This window comes from Cervus canadensis, chromosome 5 (genome assembly GCF_019320065.1).
Source record: "Cervus canadensis isolate Bull #8, Minnesota chromosome 5, ASM1932006v1, whole genome shotgun sequence".
In the NCBI taxonomy this organism is placed as follows: Eukaryota; Metazoa; Chordata; class Mammalia; order Artiodactyla; family Cervidae; genus Cervus; species Cervus canadensis.
The window spans coordinates 45,431,115-45,450,887 of NC_057390.1; the positions used below are offsets into that span (position 1 = coordinate 45,431,115).

Consider the following 19,773-nt stretch of genomic DNA (forward strand, 5'->3'; position numbering starts at 1 on the left):
AAGAAAAGGAGAAAAGGAAAGATATACCTATTTGAATGCAGAGTTCCAAAGAATAGCAAGGAGAGATAAGAAAGCCTTCCTCAGTGATCAGTGCAAAGAAATAGAGGAAAACAATAGAATGGGAAAGACTAGAGATCTCTTCAAGAAAATTAGAGAGACCAAGGGAACATTTCATGCAAAGATGAGCACAATAAAGGACAGAAATGGTATGGACTTAACAGAAGCAGAAGATATTAAGAAAAGGTGGCAAGAATACACAAAAGAACTGTACAAAAAAGTCTTCATGACCCAGATAACCACGATGGTGTGACCACTCACCTAGAGCAGGACAACCTGGAATGTGAAGTCAAGTGGGCCTTAGGAGGCATCACTATGAGCAAGGCTAGTGGAGGTGATGGAATTCCAGTTGAGCTATTTCAAATCCTAATAGATGATGCTGTAAAAATGCTGCATTCAATATGCCAGCAAATCTGGAAAACTCAGCAGTGGCCACAGGACTGGAAAAAGTCAGTTTTCATTCCAATCCCAAAGAAAGGCAATGCCAAAAGAATGTTCAAACTACCACACAGTTGCATTCATCTCACACGCTAGCAAAGTAATGCTCAAAATTCTCCAAGCCAGGCTTCAAAAGTATGTGAACCATGAACTTCCAGATGTTCAAGCTGGATTTAGAAAAGGCAGAGGAACCAGAAATTAAACTGCCAAAATCCATTGGATCATCAAAAAAGCGAGAGAATTCCAGAGAAACATCTACTTATGCTTTACTGAATATACCAAAGTCTTTGACTGTGTGGATCACAACAAACTGTGGATAATTCTGAAAGAGATGGGAATACCAGACCACCTGACCTGCCTCCTGAGAAATCTGTATGCAGGTCAAGAAACAACAGTTAGAACTGGACATGGAACAACAGACAGATTCCAAATTGGGAAAGGAGTACATCAAGGCTGTATATTGTCACCTTGTTTATTTAACTTATATGCAGAGTACATCATGAGAAATGCTGGGCTGGAGGAAGCACAAGCTAGAATCAAGATTGCTGGGAGAAATATCAATAACCTCTGATACACAAATGACATGACCATTATGGCAGAAAGCGAAGAAGAACTAAAGAACCTCTTGAAGAAAGTGAAAGAGGAGAGTGAAAAATTGGCTTAAAGCTCAACATTCAGAAAACTAAGATCATGACATCCAGTCCCATCACTTCATGGCAAATAGATGGGGAAACAGTGGAAACAGTGACAGACTTTATTTGGGAGGGCTCCAAAATCACTGCAGATGGTGACTGAAGCCATGAAATTAAAAGATGCTTACTCCTTGGAACAAAAGTTATGACCAACCTAGACAGCATATTAAAAAGCAGAGACATTACTTTGCCAACAAAGGTCCATCTCGTCAAAGCTATGGTTTTTCCAGTAGTCATGCATGGATGTGAGAGTTGGACTATAAAGAAAGCTGAGCGTTGAAGAATTGATGCTTTTGAACTGTGGTGTTGGAGAAGACTCTTGAGAGTCCCTTGGACTGCAAGGAGATCCAACCAGTTCATCCTAAAGGAAATCAGTCCTGAATATTCATAGGAAGGACTGATGCTGAAGCTGAAACTCCAATACTTTGGCCACCTGATTTGAAGAACTGACTCATTGGAAAAGACCCTGATACTGGGAAAGATTGAAGGCAGGAGGAGAAGGGGATGACAGAGGATGAGATGGTTGGATGGCATCACTGACTCAGTGGGCATGAGTTTGAGCTGGTGATGGACAGGGAGGCCTGGCGAGCTGCAGTTCATGGGGTCACAAAGAGTTGGACATGACTGAGCAACTGAACTGACTGATAGTTGCTGAAAACAAAATAGATGACAAGAAACAATAGTCAAGGGGAAGCAAGTAGAATATTTTACAGAAAAACATGTGACAGTTCAGGAACAGTTGACGTGAAAGACAACATGGGGCCCTGGGCTTATTTAGAACACTGCTGAATATGAAAAGGACAAAATGAGGAGCATGCAACCATGAAAGGTGTATGGGGAAAAGTTATTTGTCACAGTAAAATGATTACCTCGGTGCTTGTTGTCCACTCTCCTACCCCAGGTGGGTATCTTGTTCTTTCCTAGGGAACTTTGAGTCCTGCAGGAGATTTGTGCAAGCCTGACAAATTTTGCTGCTCTGACAACTCAAGGTGTGATGCCTTGCAGGGCCTAGAAGTTATAGTACACTATATATATATATGACCTTCCAGGTGGTGCTAGTGGTTAAGAACCTGCCTGCCAATGCAGGAGACATAAGAGACTTGGGTTTGATCCCTGGGTCAGGAAGATCCCCTGGAGGAGGTCATGGTAACCCACTCCAGTATTCTTGCCTGGAGAATACCATGGACAGAGGAGCCTGGTGGGCTATAGTCCATGGGGTCTCAGAGAGTCGAACACGACTGAAGTGATTTAGCACACACGCACGCACGTGGCTAACATGTAAAGAATCCCTGGTGGCTCAGATGGTGAAGAATCCTCCTGCAACTCAGGAGCCTGAGTTCAATCCCTGAGTCAGGAAGATCCCCTGGAGAAAAGTTGTAGTACATTATAAGATGATTAAATCCACACTGGGCTTCCCTAGTGGCTCAGTTGGTAAAGAATCTGCCTGCAATGTGGGAGACCTGGGTTTGATCCCTTGTTTGGGAGGGTCCATTAGAGAAGGGAAATGCTACCCACTCCAGTATTCTAGCCTGGAGAATCCCATGGACTGTACAGTCCAAGGGATTGCAAAGAGTCGAACATTACTGAGCAACTTTCACTTAACTTTACTTCAAAGCCACACCACTGCCTCCCTCCTCTCCTACCCCCTCCTGCCCTCAATCTCCCCAGCAACAGCAAGAGTGAAACCTATCAAGGATGCCACGTTCTTGGCAAGAGTGCTCAGAAGGGCTTTGCATTCATGTTGCAGCTCTGCCGTGTTCCACCGAACACTAGTGGTGGGACTTTGAGCAAAATAGTCCTTGTTCATTTCAAAAACTCTCGACCTCACCTCTTATTTTGGTCATTGATGAGATGACCAGTTCCATGCCAGTCTATACGGTGTAGCCTGATAGCAACTAAGCCATATGTCTCTTGACTTCTGTCCTGAAGCTTTTCTGACATGCCTTGCAGTATGGCTACAGGACTCATCTCAGCTCTCAGCTTTTGTACTTGGAAGTACAAAACTTCATGTGCTATGGGGCAAACACCGACCAATGGAATGGGGGTTGGAGGTAGCTGATGTACAAATTTGCCTTCTGTCTTCTCAAATGGAAAATTCTCAGACAATCCCGTGGGATCAAACAACCAGTCTTTCATAATGCTCGTCCATAACACACATTCCTGTGTTGGTTTCATTTCCTTCCCTTTTCACTCCCTTCATCCCTCACTCCTGCCCCTGGGGTCATTTTCTCAATTAAGCTACTCACCCAAAAGCTTTCGTTTCAGGCTTTGCTTTAGGGAAAGCATAGATGATTTAATCTCTTTGTTCCTCAGTTCATCATCTGTAAAACAGGTAATTTGTTGTTGTTCAGTCGATCAGTCGTGTCTGACTCTTTGCAACCCCATGGACTGCAGCACACCAAGCTTCCCTGTCCTTCACTGTCTCCGGGAGTTTACTCAAACTCATGTCCATTGAGTCGATGGTGCCATCCAACCATCTCATTTTCTGTTGCCCCTTTCTCCTGCCTTCAATCTTTCCCAGCAAATAGGGAATATTTGTGTCAATTTCACAAGGTTTGTATAAATATAAATTAATAATCCATGCTGCTGCTGCTAAGTCACATCAGTCGTGTCCAACTCTGGGCGACCCCATAAGTGGCAGCCCACCAGGCTCCCCCGTCCCTGAGATTCTCCAGGCAAGAACACTGGAGTCGGTTGCCATTTCCTTCTCCAATATAATATTTCCTTCTCCAGTAATCCATGAGAAGCAGATAAGGGACTGCTTTCTACACAAGTGTACTGTAAGTTCCAGCTATCACAGTTGTTGAATAGAAGGGAGTGTCTGTGTATATATAGAGAACCCAACTTGTCCCTAGCTCTGAGAAGAATTGATCACATCTTTACTTTCTTCCATAAACTTTCAACTAGATGCTTATATGTTAGTCTACTAAAAGGAAACAAAAGAGAGAAGGATCTAGAGGTGCTCTGTGTAGAAAACTGGCACTGATGAAGTCAAAGATAAAAATGTTGGGGAATTTTCCCTCAAAAGTTAATAACCTGAGGATTATCAATATCCAACAGAATTTATTTAAAGTCGCATATGCGTGTGACTCTGAGATGTCTTCTGTGGGAGGGAAATTCTCAAGTGGGATATATGGTTAGTATTTGTGTGTGTGTGTGTGTGCGTGTGTGCATGCGCGCACGCTTAATCACTCAGCCGTGTCCGACTCCTTGCAACCCCATAGGCTATAGCCCACCAGGCTCCCCTGTCCATGGCATTTCCCAGGCAAGAATACTGAAGTGGGTTGCCATTTCCTACTCCAAGGGATCTTCCCGACCCAGGGATTGAACCTTCATCTCCTGCATTGGCAGGTGGGTTCTTTACCACTTGAGCCACCAGTATTTACAGTTGTTTTAATGTATAGGTTTGCAAGTCAGCCCTGTGTGAGTGAATGTGTCCACTCCCTACTATGCCTGCTGTTTGAATAGCTGTCAAAGGTGGTCAGCAGTATTCTGAACTATAGAACCATGGAGAACTGTTCCCAAAGACTTCCCCATGAGGGAACAAAATTCTGAATATCAGAGTCAGCCTTAGCTTTTCTTTCTTTTTTTTAAAATTTGAAGACGACTGTTTCATTTATTTATTTGGCTCTTGGGGTCGTACTTGCAGCACATGGGATCTTTGTTGCATCAAATGGGATCTTTTGTTGTGGAGAACAGACTCTCTAGTTGCGGCTCACAGGCTTAGTTGCTCAATGGCATGTGGGATCTTAGTTCCCCAACTAAGGATTGAACCCAAGTCCCCTGCATTGCAAGGTGGATTCTTAACCACTGGACCATTAGGAAAATACTTGCACTGACTTTTCACTCCCTTTCATAGGCCACACCAGATGAAATCTCCATATTCCATAGACTGTCTTCCCTGGAATGTCTTCCATAGCCAACCTCCTCTTTCCATTCGCCTTTACTTCCCCTTACACTTCAGAATTTCTTCAAACCATTTCCTTGGAACATCTTTCCTCTGTTCTCTATCCATCTAGTTCAGAACCATTCTTAAATCTGTGGCTGTTTTTCTCTCCAGGAAGCTACCTTATATCCCTGTCTTGCTACTTCTCCTGTCTCTGGCATGTCGACTAATGGTATCACTCACTAGGAGAAAATCTCTTTGGAAGCTGCTCTCTGGCCTGAAATACACTATTTTTTCTCTCCTGAGGCTGGCTCTAGCCCAGTGTTGTCCACTCAGCCACACGCAGCTGCCTCAATCCATACTGACAATCCCCTTCTCCCAGCCCCAACCCTAGGCTAAGTCCATAGTTATGGACCACTCATACATGCTTAAATATTTAGTAATACATTTTTATGTATATGAACTATTCTTTTTCTCAGTTTGCTTGGTAAGAGAACTTCAAAGTTGTGACAGGGGGAGGAGGAGCAGCCCAGGCAGAAGCCAGTGATCTCCCTGCATTGAGGAGATAGAGCTCAAAGCATTGAAGACCAAAGAGTTTAAATTTGTAGGACAGAGTATCAGGGAGGAGAGAACTTCACAGAGACACTACTCTGAAAATTTTTAGAGTGTGCCCTTTGAGTACTGATCAGCACATGTATGCAAGGAAAGTATGCAAATTCAGGTAAAGAATAACCCATAAAGATTAGCAGTAACAGTGACTGGCATTCACACAAGCTAAGAAGAGTGCCTTTTTCCACCAACCATACTGAAAAGTTTCATGACATACAGGTCACTGGGCCGAGTACAAAGAAGCATGTTGCCTCAAAGGGGAATAGCTAACTCCAAACAGTGCTGCTATGGTCTTACCTGACAAATCAGGAAAGCAAGACCCAAAGGTATTAGATTGCTTCCATGTAACTTAATTGCATCCAAGAACAAATCTCAGGAGTATTTGTAGGCAGACTTCCCCTGGTGGTTTAGGGATTAAGAATCCACCTGCCAATGCAAGAGACACAGGTTTGATCCCTGGTCCAGGAAGATTCCATATATCATGGAGCAACTAACCCATGGGCCACAATGACTGAGTCTAAAGCCTATGCTCTGCAACAAGAGAAGCCACTGCAATGAGAAGCCTATGCACGTCAACAAAGTGCAGCCAAAAATAAATAAAAATTAAAAAAGAATATTCTTTGGTATCAAAAATATCCATCTGGGGAAAGGGGTTGGGGAGGAGAGTTGAATAAGCAGAGCACAGAGGATTTGCAGGGCAATGAAAATACTCTGTATGATATTACAGTGATTGATATAATGCTATTTTACTTTTCTTCAAACCCATAGAATGTACAATATCAAGAGTGAACTCTAAGGTAAACTATGAACTTTGGGTTACTATGATGTATCAATGGAGGTTCATTCTTGGTAAATTTGCCACTTTGGTGAGTGATGTTGAAAATGGGAGAAGCTATGCATGTATGGGGTCAGGGGAGTATGTGAAAAGTCTCTGTATCTCTCAGTTTTGTTGTAAATCTAAAACTTCCCTTAAAAAATTGTCTTAAAAAAAAAACCCATCTCCCAACAAGCTGAAATTTACAATGCCTGGCACTCAGCCAAAGATTACCAGACATGCAAAGAACCAGGAAAACATATTCCATAAGGCGGAGAAAAAAACCAATCAGTCAAAAATGAACCAGAACTGACAGAGCTGTTAGAATAAGGCAGTCAACTAAATTAAAACAGCTATTCTAACTGTATTCCATATGTTCAAAAAGTTAAGTAGAGACATGAAGATGGAAAATCTTCCAAATTGACTTTATAGAGATGAAAGCTACAATGTTTAGGATAAAAAACACATTGGATATGATTAATTGCAGATTAGACAGTACTTTAAAAAGGATTAGTGAAAATCCAGTACTAGAAACCATCCAATGAAATACACAGGAAAAAGTGAATTTAAAAAAGCAAAAGGGAAGTGCACCAATAACTTCAAGTCTAATACACATGCAGTTAGAAACCCCAGATGAGGTAGAAAAGGAACTAAATAAGGAGTTCAAAAATATTACAAGAAATAATGGCCAAAAGTTTTTCAAATTGTATAACCATAAACTGACAGGTCCAACATCCTTAATGAACCTCCAAAACAAAACTATGAATAAAACTATATCAAAACACATTATAATCAAATTGTTCAAAGACAATAATAAAGAGAAAAATCTTAGAAGCAGCCAGAGGAAAAAACTACCTTACAGAGGGGCACATATAAGGAAAACATTCATGGTCTTGTTGAAAAAAATGTGAGATGACAGTGGAAAAATATCATTAAAGAAATGTAAAAACCAACAACAATCCTGTCAGCCCAGAATTTTTTAAATTAATTTTTGTTGGTGTAGAGTTGCTTTATAATGTTGTGTTAGTTTCTGTTGTACAGTAAAGTGAATCAGCTATACATATACATATATACACTCTTTTTTGGATTGCCTTCACATTTAGGTCACCACAGACCATTGAGGAGAGTTCTGTATGCTATACACTGGGTTCTCATTAGTTACATATTAGTGTATATACGTTCATCCCAATCTCCCAGTTCATCCTACCTCGCTTTTCCCCCATTGGAGTCCATATGTTTGTTCTCTATATCCATGTCTCTATTTCTGCTTTGCAAATACATCCCATTTATATCATTTTTCTAGATTCCACATATAAGCCATACTATATGACATTTGTTTTTCTCTTTCTGATTTACTTCAAATCTTATGACAGTCTCTAGGTTCATCCACATCTCTGCAAATGGCACAATTATGTTCCTTTTCATGGATGAGTAATAGCCCACTGAACCTAGAATTTTTTACTCAGTAAAAATATATTTCAAAAATTAGGGACACAGAGACAGAAAGTAGGTTAATGGCTGTCAGGGTCTGAGGAGGAAGGGAAAATGAGGAGTGACTACTAATGGATATGGACTTGTGGGAGCTGATGAAATTTTCTGGAGTTAGATAAGGGGAACAGTTGCACAGTTTTGTGAATATACTAAAAGCCACTGAATTATACACTTTAAATAGTGAATTTTATGGTATTGAAATTACATCTCAATTTTTTAAAAAAACTAAAAAAAAAGAAAAATCATACACTTTTTTTAGACATATAAGAGATGAAAGAATTTATCATGAGCCAAAATACATTTCGAAAAATGTTAAAGAAAATCTTATGAGCAGAAGGAAAATGATACCAGATGGAGATACAGATCTACACAAAGGAATATAGAGCACTGTAAATGGTAACTATGTGATAAGTATGTGACTTTTTCTTATCTAAATCTCTTTAAAAGATGACTGCTTTTTAAACTGAAAATGATGATGAAATAATAATAAAAATCATTATGGAGTTCATAACATTTCTAAGTAAAATAAATATAAAACAATAATAGCATAAAGAGAGGCAGGTGACATCACAACCTATAAAAACTCTCTAGCACCTTCACACATTGCTGATGAGAATGTAAGATGGAGTGTCCACTTCCGAAAAACCATTTGGCTTTTTTTTTTAAGTTAAACATATACCAGCCCTACTGCCAGCCATTCCACTCTTAGCTATTTTCCCAAGAGAAAAGAAAGTATATCTGTATGTTTAGTCGCTCAGTTGTGTCTGACTCTTTGTGACCCCATGGACTGTAGCTGGCCAGGTTCTTCTGTCCATGGAGATTCTCCAGGCAAAGATACTTTAGTGGGTTGCCATGCCCTCCTCCAGGGGATTTTCCTAACCCAGGGATTGAACTCAGGTCTCCAACGTTGTAGGAGGATTCTTTACCATCTGAGCCACTAGGGAAGCCAAAAGAAAGTATATATCCATGCAAAGACCTGTACATTAATGTGTATAGCAGCTTTATTTGTGATAGTCACATGTTCACTCATCTAAGACTCATAACCTTACAGTATCCTATGAGGTAGTTTCTCTCATTAACCCCATTTTCCAAAGTGTTGTTAGGAATGGGGGAGGGAAATGTTGGGCTGACCACTTAAAATTGTCTACCACATGGGCTTATAATAGCACTTGACTCCAATTGTATATACACACACACATATATATAACTGTATTTCATATACTTTATATATTATCTCATTTTATATTTAAATTTATATTATAATTATACTATTTAATATATCTTATTTTATATATTATAATAATTGCACCTGCCTCAAAGTGAGTTGTTGCTGCTGCTAAGTCACTTCAGTAGTGTCCAGCTTTTTGCAAACCCATGGACTACATAGAGCCTGACAGGCTCCTCTGTCCATGGGATTCTCCAGGCAAGATTGCTGGAGTGGGTTGCCATGCCCTCCCTCCAGGAGATCTTCCTATTCCAGGATCAAGCCCATAGCTCTTAGGTCTCTGGCATTGGCAGGCAAGTTCTTTACCACTAGCACCACCTGGGAAGCCCCAAAGTGGGCTTGGGAAGTTCAAATTTAATGATACATATAATGTACATATGTGGTGACTAACATGTTGTATGTACTCAATAATGTGATTGATGACAATGATGATTTTACAGTAGGGCAATGATAGTCCCAAAATCACGTAGACAGAGGGTATAACTGAGAGAATTTTGGATGCACAGGATGTTTCGTCATATACCTTTGTTGTTCAGTCACTCAGTCGTGTCTGACTCTTTGCAACCCCATGGACTGCAGCATGCCAGTCTTCCTTGTCCTCCACCATCTCCTGGAATTTGCTCAAACTCATGTCTGTTGAGTCAGTGATGCTATTCAACCATTTCATCCTCTGTCATCCCCTTCTCCTCTTGCCTTCAATCTTTCCCGGCATCAGGGTCTTTTCTAATGAGCCAACTCTTCGCATCAGATGGCCCACGTATTGGAGCTTCAGTTTCAGCATATATTCAGGGTTGACTTCCTTTAGGATTGACAGATTTGATCTCCTTGCTATCCAAGTGATTCTCAAGAGTCTTTTCCAACACCACAGTTCAAAATCATCAGTTCTTCGGTGCTCAACCTTCTTTATGGTCTTTATTTAACTTAGAGAAGTTAACTACAGGGCACTCTTTTTTTTTTTTTTGCTAAGAAAACAGCCCTAAATTTTAATAAAATATTACTGAATTCTGGAAACAGTGAGTGAGGTTTGCAGACTTCATTCCTTTAGCAAATAGACAAATTGGTTGAAACTAGGGCCAAATTATTTGCCTCAGAGCCTCCAGTTGTGAAGCCTGTAATACCTGATAGTACTATAGTTGTCTGAGCAGAGATATCAGGGTATAAAATTAGAAAACCTGTTTTTTAAAGACAAATCTCCTTTCCCAGAAGGGCAAATTCACCCAGTGGAATACCGACTTTAGCTGGCCTGGGGGAAGCAGGTGACAGCTTATTAGACTGGGCAAGGACATTAAGTTTTCACATAATTCTTTTTTTATTTTTATTTTTGGCTGCACTGCGCAGCGTGTGGGATCTTCCCCCATGCTCAGTCACTAAATTGTGTTCAACTCTGCGGTCCCATGGACTGGAGTCCACCAGGCACCTCTGTCCTGGGATTTTCCAGGCAAGAATACTGGAGTGGGTTGCCATTTCCTCCTCTAGGGGATCGTCTCCACCCAGGGACTGAACCCCTGTCTCCCCAGGCTCCTGCATTGGCAAGCAGATTCTTTACCACTGAACCACTAGGAAGCCCTTCCTGAGTTCCCCCACCAGGGGTCAAACCCTCAGTAACCTGCAGTGAAAGTGCGGTCTTAAGCAGTGGACTGCCAGGGAAGTCCCAGTTCTTCACATAATTCTTACAGCAATCAAAACACTGTTTATTGTTGACATCTGATTGCATGAGTAATTCGTGAGGTTCAGAGAAAAATAGGAAAACATGATCAAGCAAGAAGAGACTATCATAATTCCCTCTACTGAGGCCTTAGCGGAAATCCTTCAGAACCTTTTCTATGTATTTTCAAAGAAACAAAAAATGGGCTAATAGCACAATACACACTTTTTAATAAATTGCTTTCTTCACTTGCCAATATATTCTGAAATTTTTTCATTTCAAATTGATGCATTTCTGTAACATCATTAAACTTTGGTATGGATATAAGATATAGTTTCCTTAGGATAACTTCTTTTTTTTTGTTTTGTTTTTAATTTCTTTCTTTTTTTTTAAAATTTTATTAGTTGGAGGCTAATTACTTCACAACATTTCAGTGGGTTTTGTCATACATTGATATGAATCAGCCATGGAGTTACATGTATTCCCCATCCCGATCCCCCCTCCCACCTCCCTCTCCACCCTATTCCTCTGGGTCTTCCCAGTGCACCAGGCCCGAGCACTTGTCTCATGCATTCCACCTGGGCTGGTGATCTGTTTCACCATAGATAGTATACATGCTGTTCTTTTGAAACATCCCACCTTAGGATAACTTCTATAGAAGAGGAATTTCTTTGTCAAAGGACATGAACATTTAAAAGATGCTTTCATGTGTTTTCCAGTTGGCTCTTCCGAGTAGTTGTACTAATTTATTTTTTACATAAATTTTTATTGGAGCGTAATTGATTTATAATGTTATCTTGGTTTCAGGTGTATAGCAAAGTGGATCAGTCATACATATAAATATATCCACTCTTTTTTAGATTCTTTTCCCATATGGGTCATTACAGAGTACTGAGCAGAATTCCCTGTGCTACACAAGTAGTTTTTATTAGTTATCTGTTTTATATATATGTGTGTATATGCAAATCCCAATCTCCCAACTTATCCCCCCTTTCCCCAGTTGTACCAATTTACTACGTCCACTAGGATGAGACAGTTGGATGGCATCACCAACTCAATGGACATGAGTTTGGTGCAGTCCATGGGGTCACAAAGAGTTGAATACCACTGAGCGACTGAACTGAACTGAATATTGTTGATGGTAAGTGTTGGAATAAAAGAATACAGGTCACTAAAGGCTATGGTTCTCAGTAAGGAAAGAATCCTATAGCAATCTAAAGAGGGGAAGGAAAATCTACTTAAATTTAAATCTATCAGATTATCCATGTGAAATGCCATTTTAAAGTAAAAACCAAGACACAATTTTTGACATACTAAACAGCTAATTACAGTACAGTTATAAAGTTCTTATTTTATGTCCCAGGAACATAATCTTAAATTGCAACTAGTAAGATTTGGGAAACCTTCAGGGAGAGGTGTTTGCAATGAGTGTTGAAGATTGCTTGACAGAGTGATAGAGATGGTATAGAAAAATAGCCCAAGCTAAGGACAGTAGCATAAATAAAATACTGGAGAGATCTGTGAATGCAGTGTGCTACCTTTTGTTTAAGAAAAAGAAACAGAGTACATATTATTTACTTGTATAAAAGCTTAAAGGTTCTGTATACTCATAATGGCTTCCCAGGTGGCCCAGTGATAAAGAATCTGCCTACCTGTGCAGGAAAGGCCAGTTCAGTCCTTGGGTCAGGAAGATCCCTTGGAGGAGAAATTGGCAACCCACTCCAGTATTCTTGCTGGAAAAATCCCATGGACAGAGGATCCTGGAGGGTGATAGTCCATGGGTTGCAAAGAGTCGGACACAATTTGAGTGCCTGAGCACACACCTACGCATGCATACTCCTAAGAACCTAATATCAGGGGTTGGCTATTGGGAGTCAGGAATGTGATCTGGGTGGATGGGGGACAGGGCTGGAGGGAGGACTTGTCAGTAGAACTAGAGTTTAGCTCTATTTGAATGACAGAATTTAGTGAACAGTAGGTCTAGGGTGGTGTTAGATCAAGCAAAATCTTGAATGTTTTGTTATAGGATTTGTACTTCATTTTCTGGGTGATGGAAAGCCACTATAGAACTTTAAACATAAAACTGACCTAGGCTTCCCTGGTGGCTCAGTGATAAGAAATCCGCCTGCTAATGCAGTAGACATGGGTTCAATCCCTGGTCCTGGAACCCTGTCATAGGGCAACAAAGCCCGTGAGCCACAACTACTGAGCCTGTGCTCTAGAGCCCAGGAGCCACAACTACAGAGCCCACACCCCTCAACTACTGAAGCCCACGCATTCTAGAGCCCGTGCTCTGCAAGAACAGAAGCAACCACACGAGAAGCTCAGGCACCACAAGAAGCTCAGACACCACAACTAGAGAGTAATTCACACAACAAAGACCCGCACAGCCAAAAATAAATATTTTTTAAAAAAAGACTGACCTATGTCATGGAAAGGGTAAGTATTTGCTCTGTATCACCTGAAATGCAAGCAATGTTACACACTTTTATGTTTCAAAATCAAATCAAATTTGCTTCATTTGTCAGAGTTTGCAAAAAAAAAAAAAAGCACCAAACCAGTTTTGTTGCAGACAAAGATGTGTTGGGAGGGTTTCGCCCCACCCTCCCAATTCCATTAGGATCATGTTAGAGGTCTGGGAGCTTACAGATAACCTAAAAAGAAATCAGCTTCCCTAGTAGCTCAGTTGGTAAAGAATCTGCCTGCAGTGCAGGAGACACGGGTTCAATCCCTGGGCTGGGAAGATCCCCTGGAGAAAGAAATGGCAGCCCGCTCCAGTATTCTTGCCTGGAAAATCCCATGGACAGAGGGGCCTGGTGGGCTGCAATCCATGGGGTTACAAGAGTTGGACATGACTTAGCGACTTAACCACCACCACCAAAGAGAAATCACTCAACCTGTGGCCAGACTTTTCTGTTTATTCCTATCCTGGAGCAGGACCAGTTACATAATTTTCAGGGCTCAGTGCCAAATGAAAACGCAGAGTCCTTTGTTCAAAAATTGTTAAGAATTTCAAGATGGTGACAGCAGAGCATTAGACCCCAGTGTGGGGCCCTTCTGCGTGTGAGTGCACAGATCTGTCTCAGACCCATGAAGCTGGCTCTGTCTGAGTGCAGGCAACCTCACATGGACTACACTACTTTGCAAAACTAAGTTCCAGGAGTCTCTACTAGGGTAAGATGTGAGGCCAACAGGATTACAGTGGTGCCCAAGGGGTCTAGATCTTAGAACGCTTCCCAAACCTTAGTGTGCATGCAAATCACAAGGTATTGCTAGGATGCAGATTCTAACTCTGGAGTAGGTCTGGAGAAGCACTTGAAATTCTGCATTTTTGCAGACTCCCACCTGCTGCTGTTTCTGCAGGTCTGTAGACGACATTTTGATCCACAAAGCATTACCCCATAACCCTGTGCTGTGCGCTTGGTTGCTCAGTCATGTCTGACTCGGCCCTGTGGATGGTAGCCCACTAGGCTCCTCTGTCAATGGGATTTTTCAAGCAAGAATACTGGAGTGAGTTGCTACTTGCTTCTTCAGGAGATCTTCCTGACCCAGAGGTTGAACCTATGTCTCCTGTGTCTACTGCACTGCAGGTGGACTCTTTACCCGCTGAGCCATAGAGGAGACTCCATAACCTTAGATGCATGCAACCAACCCTCAGACTCGCCTCCTGACTCTCCAAGAATTCATACCTGGTGTCCAATCTTTTATTTCACAAAGCTTCGGCTGCTAAGGGCAGGGAAGGAGGTAAATATCCCCATTCAGTCTATAATCTAGAAGTCAAGTAGTACTTGAATTTCCTCATCAGGGTAACTGGACTGGTCTATTTTATAAAAATAAAGGAGATGTCAGCATGAGGTGTGGGAGAAAAAAACATGAAGAAATGAGAGGCAGTTATAATTGCACAAGAGTTTGATAGGGCCCTGAGGAATAGAATGGAAGCAGTCAGGAGAGGCTTTTCAAAGGTCAACCTAGCTGGCTGAGGAAGCCAGCTAGGAGGAGAGGGAGAGGGAGAAAATGGAGGTAAGTCCAGAGTTTTGAGCCTGGATATGCCTACAATGATAAGGATGCCATTAACCCAGGAGGGCAGAAAGGGCAGCAGCTCTGAGAAGACACAAGTTCAGTTTGGTTAATACTAAGTTTTAGGGGCTGTACATCCTTATATCTGGGCTTTCCAAGTGGCTCAGCAGTAAAGAATCCACCTACCAACGCAGGAGATGTGGGTTCGATCCCTGGGTCAGGAAGATCTCCTGGAGGAGGAAATGGCAAACCACTCCAGTATTCTTGCCTGGGAAATCCCATGGACAGAGAGGAGCCTGGAGGGCTACAGTCCACAGGGTCGCAAAAGAGTTGGACACAACTTAGCAACTAAACAACAATATCCTTATACTAGGAGAAATCCTAGGCATCTAAGTAAGTAAAAATCAGAGCAAAATGGTGAAAGAAATACATTAATGGGTATCAAATGAGTATGGATGTAAAACGCAAAGTTTTTCGAAATAAGAATGTGAGGACACATGTTCACTGAGTGGAAGCAATCCAAAATAATGGGTGGAGGACCTGTTTTGCTAGTGTAGGGCAGTGCTACTAAGAAGTTCTAGGTGAAATCGAAACCTTTGCTCTTGAACAGTTGTGCAGCATAAACTGTCATAAACTGTGGTATTATCTTGATAAAAATAGACTAGTCCAAGTACCCTGATGAGGAAATCTTTCAAAAAATCTTTGAAGCTTCCTGGAAAGCCTATTCAGTCCCTGCCATATCTGCTGTCATTAAATATATTAATAGAATCTAGAATGCTGGAGTTACTTGTCTGCTGTCTTTTATGAGCACTGCTTGTGCACAAAATGGTCTTCTGTGTTCTCATTTAATGTGGTCAAACGAATACATTTTGGTATGTAAATTTCTTAGTTGTTTATTTTAATGGCTAACAAATTTACAGGAAAAAAATCATATATATAAAACAGCTTGCTACAGCTTTTTGGAGGTTTCTTCTATCCATATCAATGTACAAACACATGATTAATATGTTTCTTGTGGGACTGGCTGTGAATCATTGGTGTGGAAGTTGTTTAATGACCACAAACTCCATCCTCCCTGTTTATAACACTCTTTGCAGTGCGACCTAGATGTTCTTCCATAAAGATACGGAATCTATTTCCTCCTGTCTTGAATCTCTTCCAGCCTTGTGACTAACTTTGAGCAACAAGAGAATGCAGTTTCTTCTTTCTTTTTTAATGAAATGAGGCAAGGTTATTATTATTATTTAAAATTTTGGCTTGCAGGTTCTTCATTGTGGCCTGAGGGCTTAGTTGCCCCAGGGCACATGGGATCTTAGTTCCGAGACCAGGGATCAAATACACAGCTCCTGCATTGGAAGGAAGATTCTTTTTTGGGGGGAAGGCAGATTCTTAGCCACTGGACCACCAGAGAAGTCCTAAGAGATTTGTGGTTTCTGCTCTTGCCATGTTGCTACCATCCTATAGAGAAGCTTGACCAAGCCTTCTTGCAGCCTACCCTCTACCCAACTCCGAAATCCAGCCATGTGGATGAAACTGAGACTGTCAGGCCCCAGCTGAGCTGCCAGATGACTGCAGTCACAAGTGTGATCCCAGGCCAGGCCAGCTAAAATCCCATGCAGCTTAACCCAGCCCAAGTGTGTGAGCAAATAAAAATGGTTGCTTTAAACCACTAAATTTTAGGGATTTCCCTGATGGTCTGGTGGTTAGGACTCTCTGTAGCCTGTGTTGAGGTCATGGGTTCAATCCTTGGCTGGGGAACTTAAAATTCTGCAAGTCACAGGTTGTGCCCAAAAACCCACTAAATTCTAGGTAATTTAAATGGAATATAGATATAACTTGGTACATTATATTTACATTTTAATTTTGGAATTATCATTATTGGGGGTATAATTTTGTATGTATTTGAACAAGTTGTAAGATATTTTATATGCTTATACACAATTCTATGGTATTCCTTTACCACTGTTTACTTAACCTTTTCCCAATAATTAGACATTTGGTGTGTATACAGCTTTCCATTTTTATGGATAATACTGTTCCAAGAATCTTTTTGCAACTGGTCTCTAATTTTTTTTGCTTGTTATTTTCTTAGGTTTTTTTTTTTTTTAAACTAAAGTGGAATTAGTGGGTAAAATGATGTAAAGTATTAATTCTCACTACATATTGACCGACTGTTATATATTTTTTATTTTTATTTTTTTGACTGACTGCTTTTTAAAAGATGGTTATCAATTTACTGTGCAGCCAGCAATATATTCATCTCCCCATACACAGTTAGCAAAGTTTCTAAAAATTTAGCAATTTTGATTGCTTAAAAATTTTTTTGGCCTCACCTCTCATTTTGTGGCATCTTAGTTCCCAGGGACTGAACCCTGGGCCATGGCAGTGAAAGCCCTGAGTCCTAACTACTGAACAACCAGGGAATTCTCAGCAATTTAAAAATTAAGATGTAACATATATGCAACTAAGCATGCAAACCTTGATTAATATTTACAGATATAGAGAGATAGAGTTCATGTAATCACCCCTGTAGGGTAAGGGAGTTAGAAAAGGCGAGGTTCAGAAAAAGAATGAGGCCGGCACTTTACAGGAACAGATCACATTTAATAGGCGAGAAGGGGCAGCAGTCAGATTAGTGAGCTGCTGCACTGACCCAAGTAAAGAGTAAGTATACATAGGCATGTATATAGAAAGCTACTGTCTTAAGGGGGCCTGTTCTTTTCCAAGGTTGTTAGGAGTAGTTAACTCTTAAATGACTGGGGCAAGGAATTTTGGAGATCAGCCAGAGGCTGGACCGGCTGGAAGGCTGGGCGTAATCAACCTAAAGTTTTTTTTTTCCCCCGGGTGAGAGAGTTCTTTGTTTTGCATAGAATGGTGGGGAGGACCATGAGGGGAGTTTTAACTCCAGGCTGTTTTGAGCCCTGTAACTTTCCTTCAACCCCCAGATGAATATTTGGAACATTTCCAGCTCCCCATGTATCTCTTGTGCTCCTTTCCAGTCAAACCACCCCCAGAAGTAATCACTACTTTGATTTTCATCACCATAGATTTATCTAATCTTGAACTTCATATAAATAGAATCATGCGGATTGTACTCTCCTATGTCTGCCTTCTTTGGCTCATTATTATATCTGTGAAATTCATTCTTGTTCTTGTTGTGTATGGCAGTGGTTCATTCTTGTCCATTGGTAATATTATCCTTTGAGTATGCTGCAATTTCCTTATCTATTCTTCATTTGACAGCCAGTTCAGTAACTTCAGTTTGGTGCTATTAAACAAAGTGTTTTAAACTTTTTCACTTGTTTTAATATTTCAATAGTCATGCGTTGATACCTTAGAAGTGTTTCAATACTAATTTCTTCATTTACTGTTGGAGTACAACTGATGAGGGACTAGAGAATGCGTCTGAGTGAGTGAGCAGGGCCAGGTTATGAAGGACCTTGTGAGAGGTGCTAAGGAACATGAACTGTGTGGCATGGACAGAGGGAAGTCACTGAGGGATTTGAAGCAAGAGAAGAAACTTATCAACCTTGAATGTTAGAAAAGTGTCCTTGCCAGTAGGGAGGAGAATGGATGGTGTGAGGAAAAGTCTGAAGGCAGATTTCTAGGCAGAAGACATGGCAATAGCATAGGTAAGAAATGAGCTGGGCCTGAACTAACAAAGCAGCAACAGAACTTATTAGGTGTTGATCTTTGGGGCATGAGGAAGTGAGACGAGCTAACTGCTGGGTAACTAAAATGGCGGTAGATGCATTGACAAGGCAAGGAAGGCAGATGGGGAGGAGGATACAGCACCACAGGAAAGATAATGAGTTAATTTGCATTTGTTGAATTTAAGATACCCGTGGAGCATCCAGGTGGAGAAGACTATTTGTCAACTGGTTATACAGGTCTAGATGGGCTTCCTTGGTAGCTCAGTTGGTAAAGAATCCGCCTGCAGTGCAGGAGACCCTGGTTGGATTTCTGGGTTGGGAAGATCCCCTGGAGAAGGGAATGGGCTACCCACTCCAGTGTTCTGGCCTGGATCTCGAAGGGTCAAACATGGCTGAGCGACTTTCACTTTCACTATTCATGTGGGTCTAGAGATATGGAAGTGGTCCTGCTAGAGGCAGAGATTTGGGCGATCACCAGCGCATAGGAGGAAGAAGAACCTGGAAGATAGACAAGGTTAATTAGAATAGTAGTTGAGGTGGATGGACAGGCAGGGAGAAGGGAAGCCAAACAAGAAGCCCAAGATGAGAGGTCTGAGATAAATGGGAAAGTTGTGGTTCTCAGAAGTCCAGGGGTTGAAAATTTCAAAAAAGAGGGTATCTCAGAGAGGTAGGTGAGATAAAGACTGCATAGTAACTTCTGGATTTGGAAGTCAGATCGTTGGTGAGCTTGCCATAGCAGTTTCAAAGGAGTGATAGGAGCAGGTGCCAGATTGCAGCAAGCTGAGAAAACCGAGGGCAGTAATTAGACTTTCCTTTTGGAAAGTTCAGTTACAGATAAAAAGAAAGATGACATTATTGAGGCCAATGTCACTTTTGTTTTTGTTTTTTTTAATTGATAGAGATCTGAGTACAAAGTGCAGATGGGGCGAAGCCATCCCCTCCTGGACTGCTGCCTAGGGATCACACTGCGGATCCAGCGCCAATGTTGTCTTCCAAGCCCTTGTTTCTGCCTTCTCTAGTTTTAATTGAGCATTTTATATGATTCCTTGTTGTCTCCTCTCTTGGTCTATTAATTATACTTGTTTAAAAATATATTTAAGTGTTTTCCTTAGTGTTTGCAATCTACATTTACAGCTAATTCACTCTAATGCTCATGGGTAGTGCAAGTATTTCATAACAGAGTATTATCAATGCCTCCCTCCTATTTCTTACAACATTGCTATTATTTATTCCACTAATTCATAAA

At 41.1% G+C, this 19,773-nt stretch overlaps 1 long non-coding RNA gene across 1 annotated transcript; it reads left to right on the top strand.

Moving 5' to 3' along the window:
• Positions 1–2,526: 2,526 nt before the first annotated feature.
• LOC122442452 lies at positions 2,527–17,811 on the top strand. Its single transcript, XR_006269652.1, has 3 exons — positions 2,527–2,536; positions 3,039–3,045; positions 17,702–17,811. It is a non-coding gene; the product is annotated as an uncharacterized LOC122442452 (long non-coding RNA).
• The last annotated feature ends 1,962 nt before the right edge of the window (positions 17,812–19,773 follow it).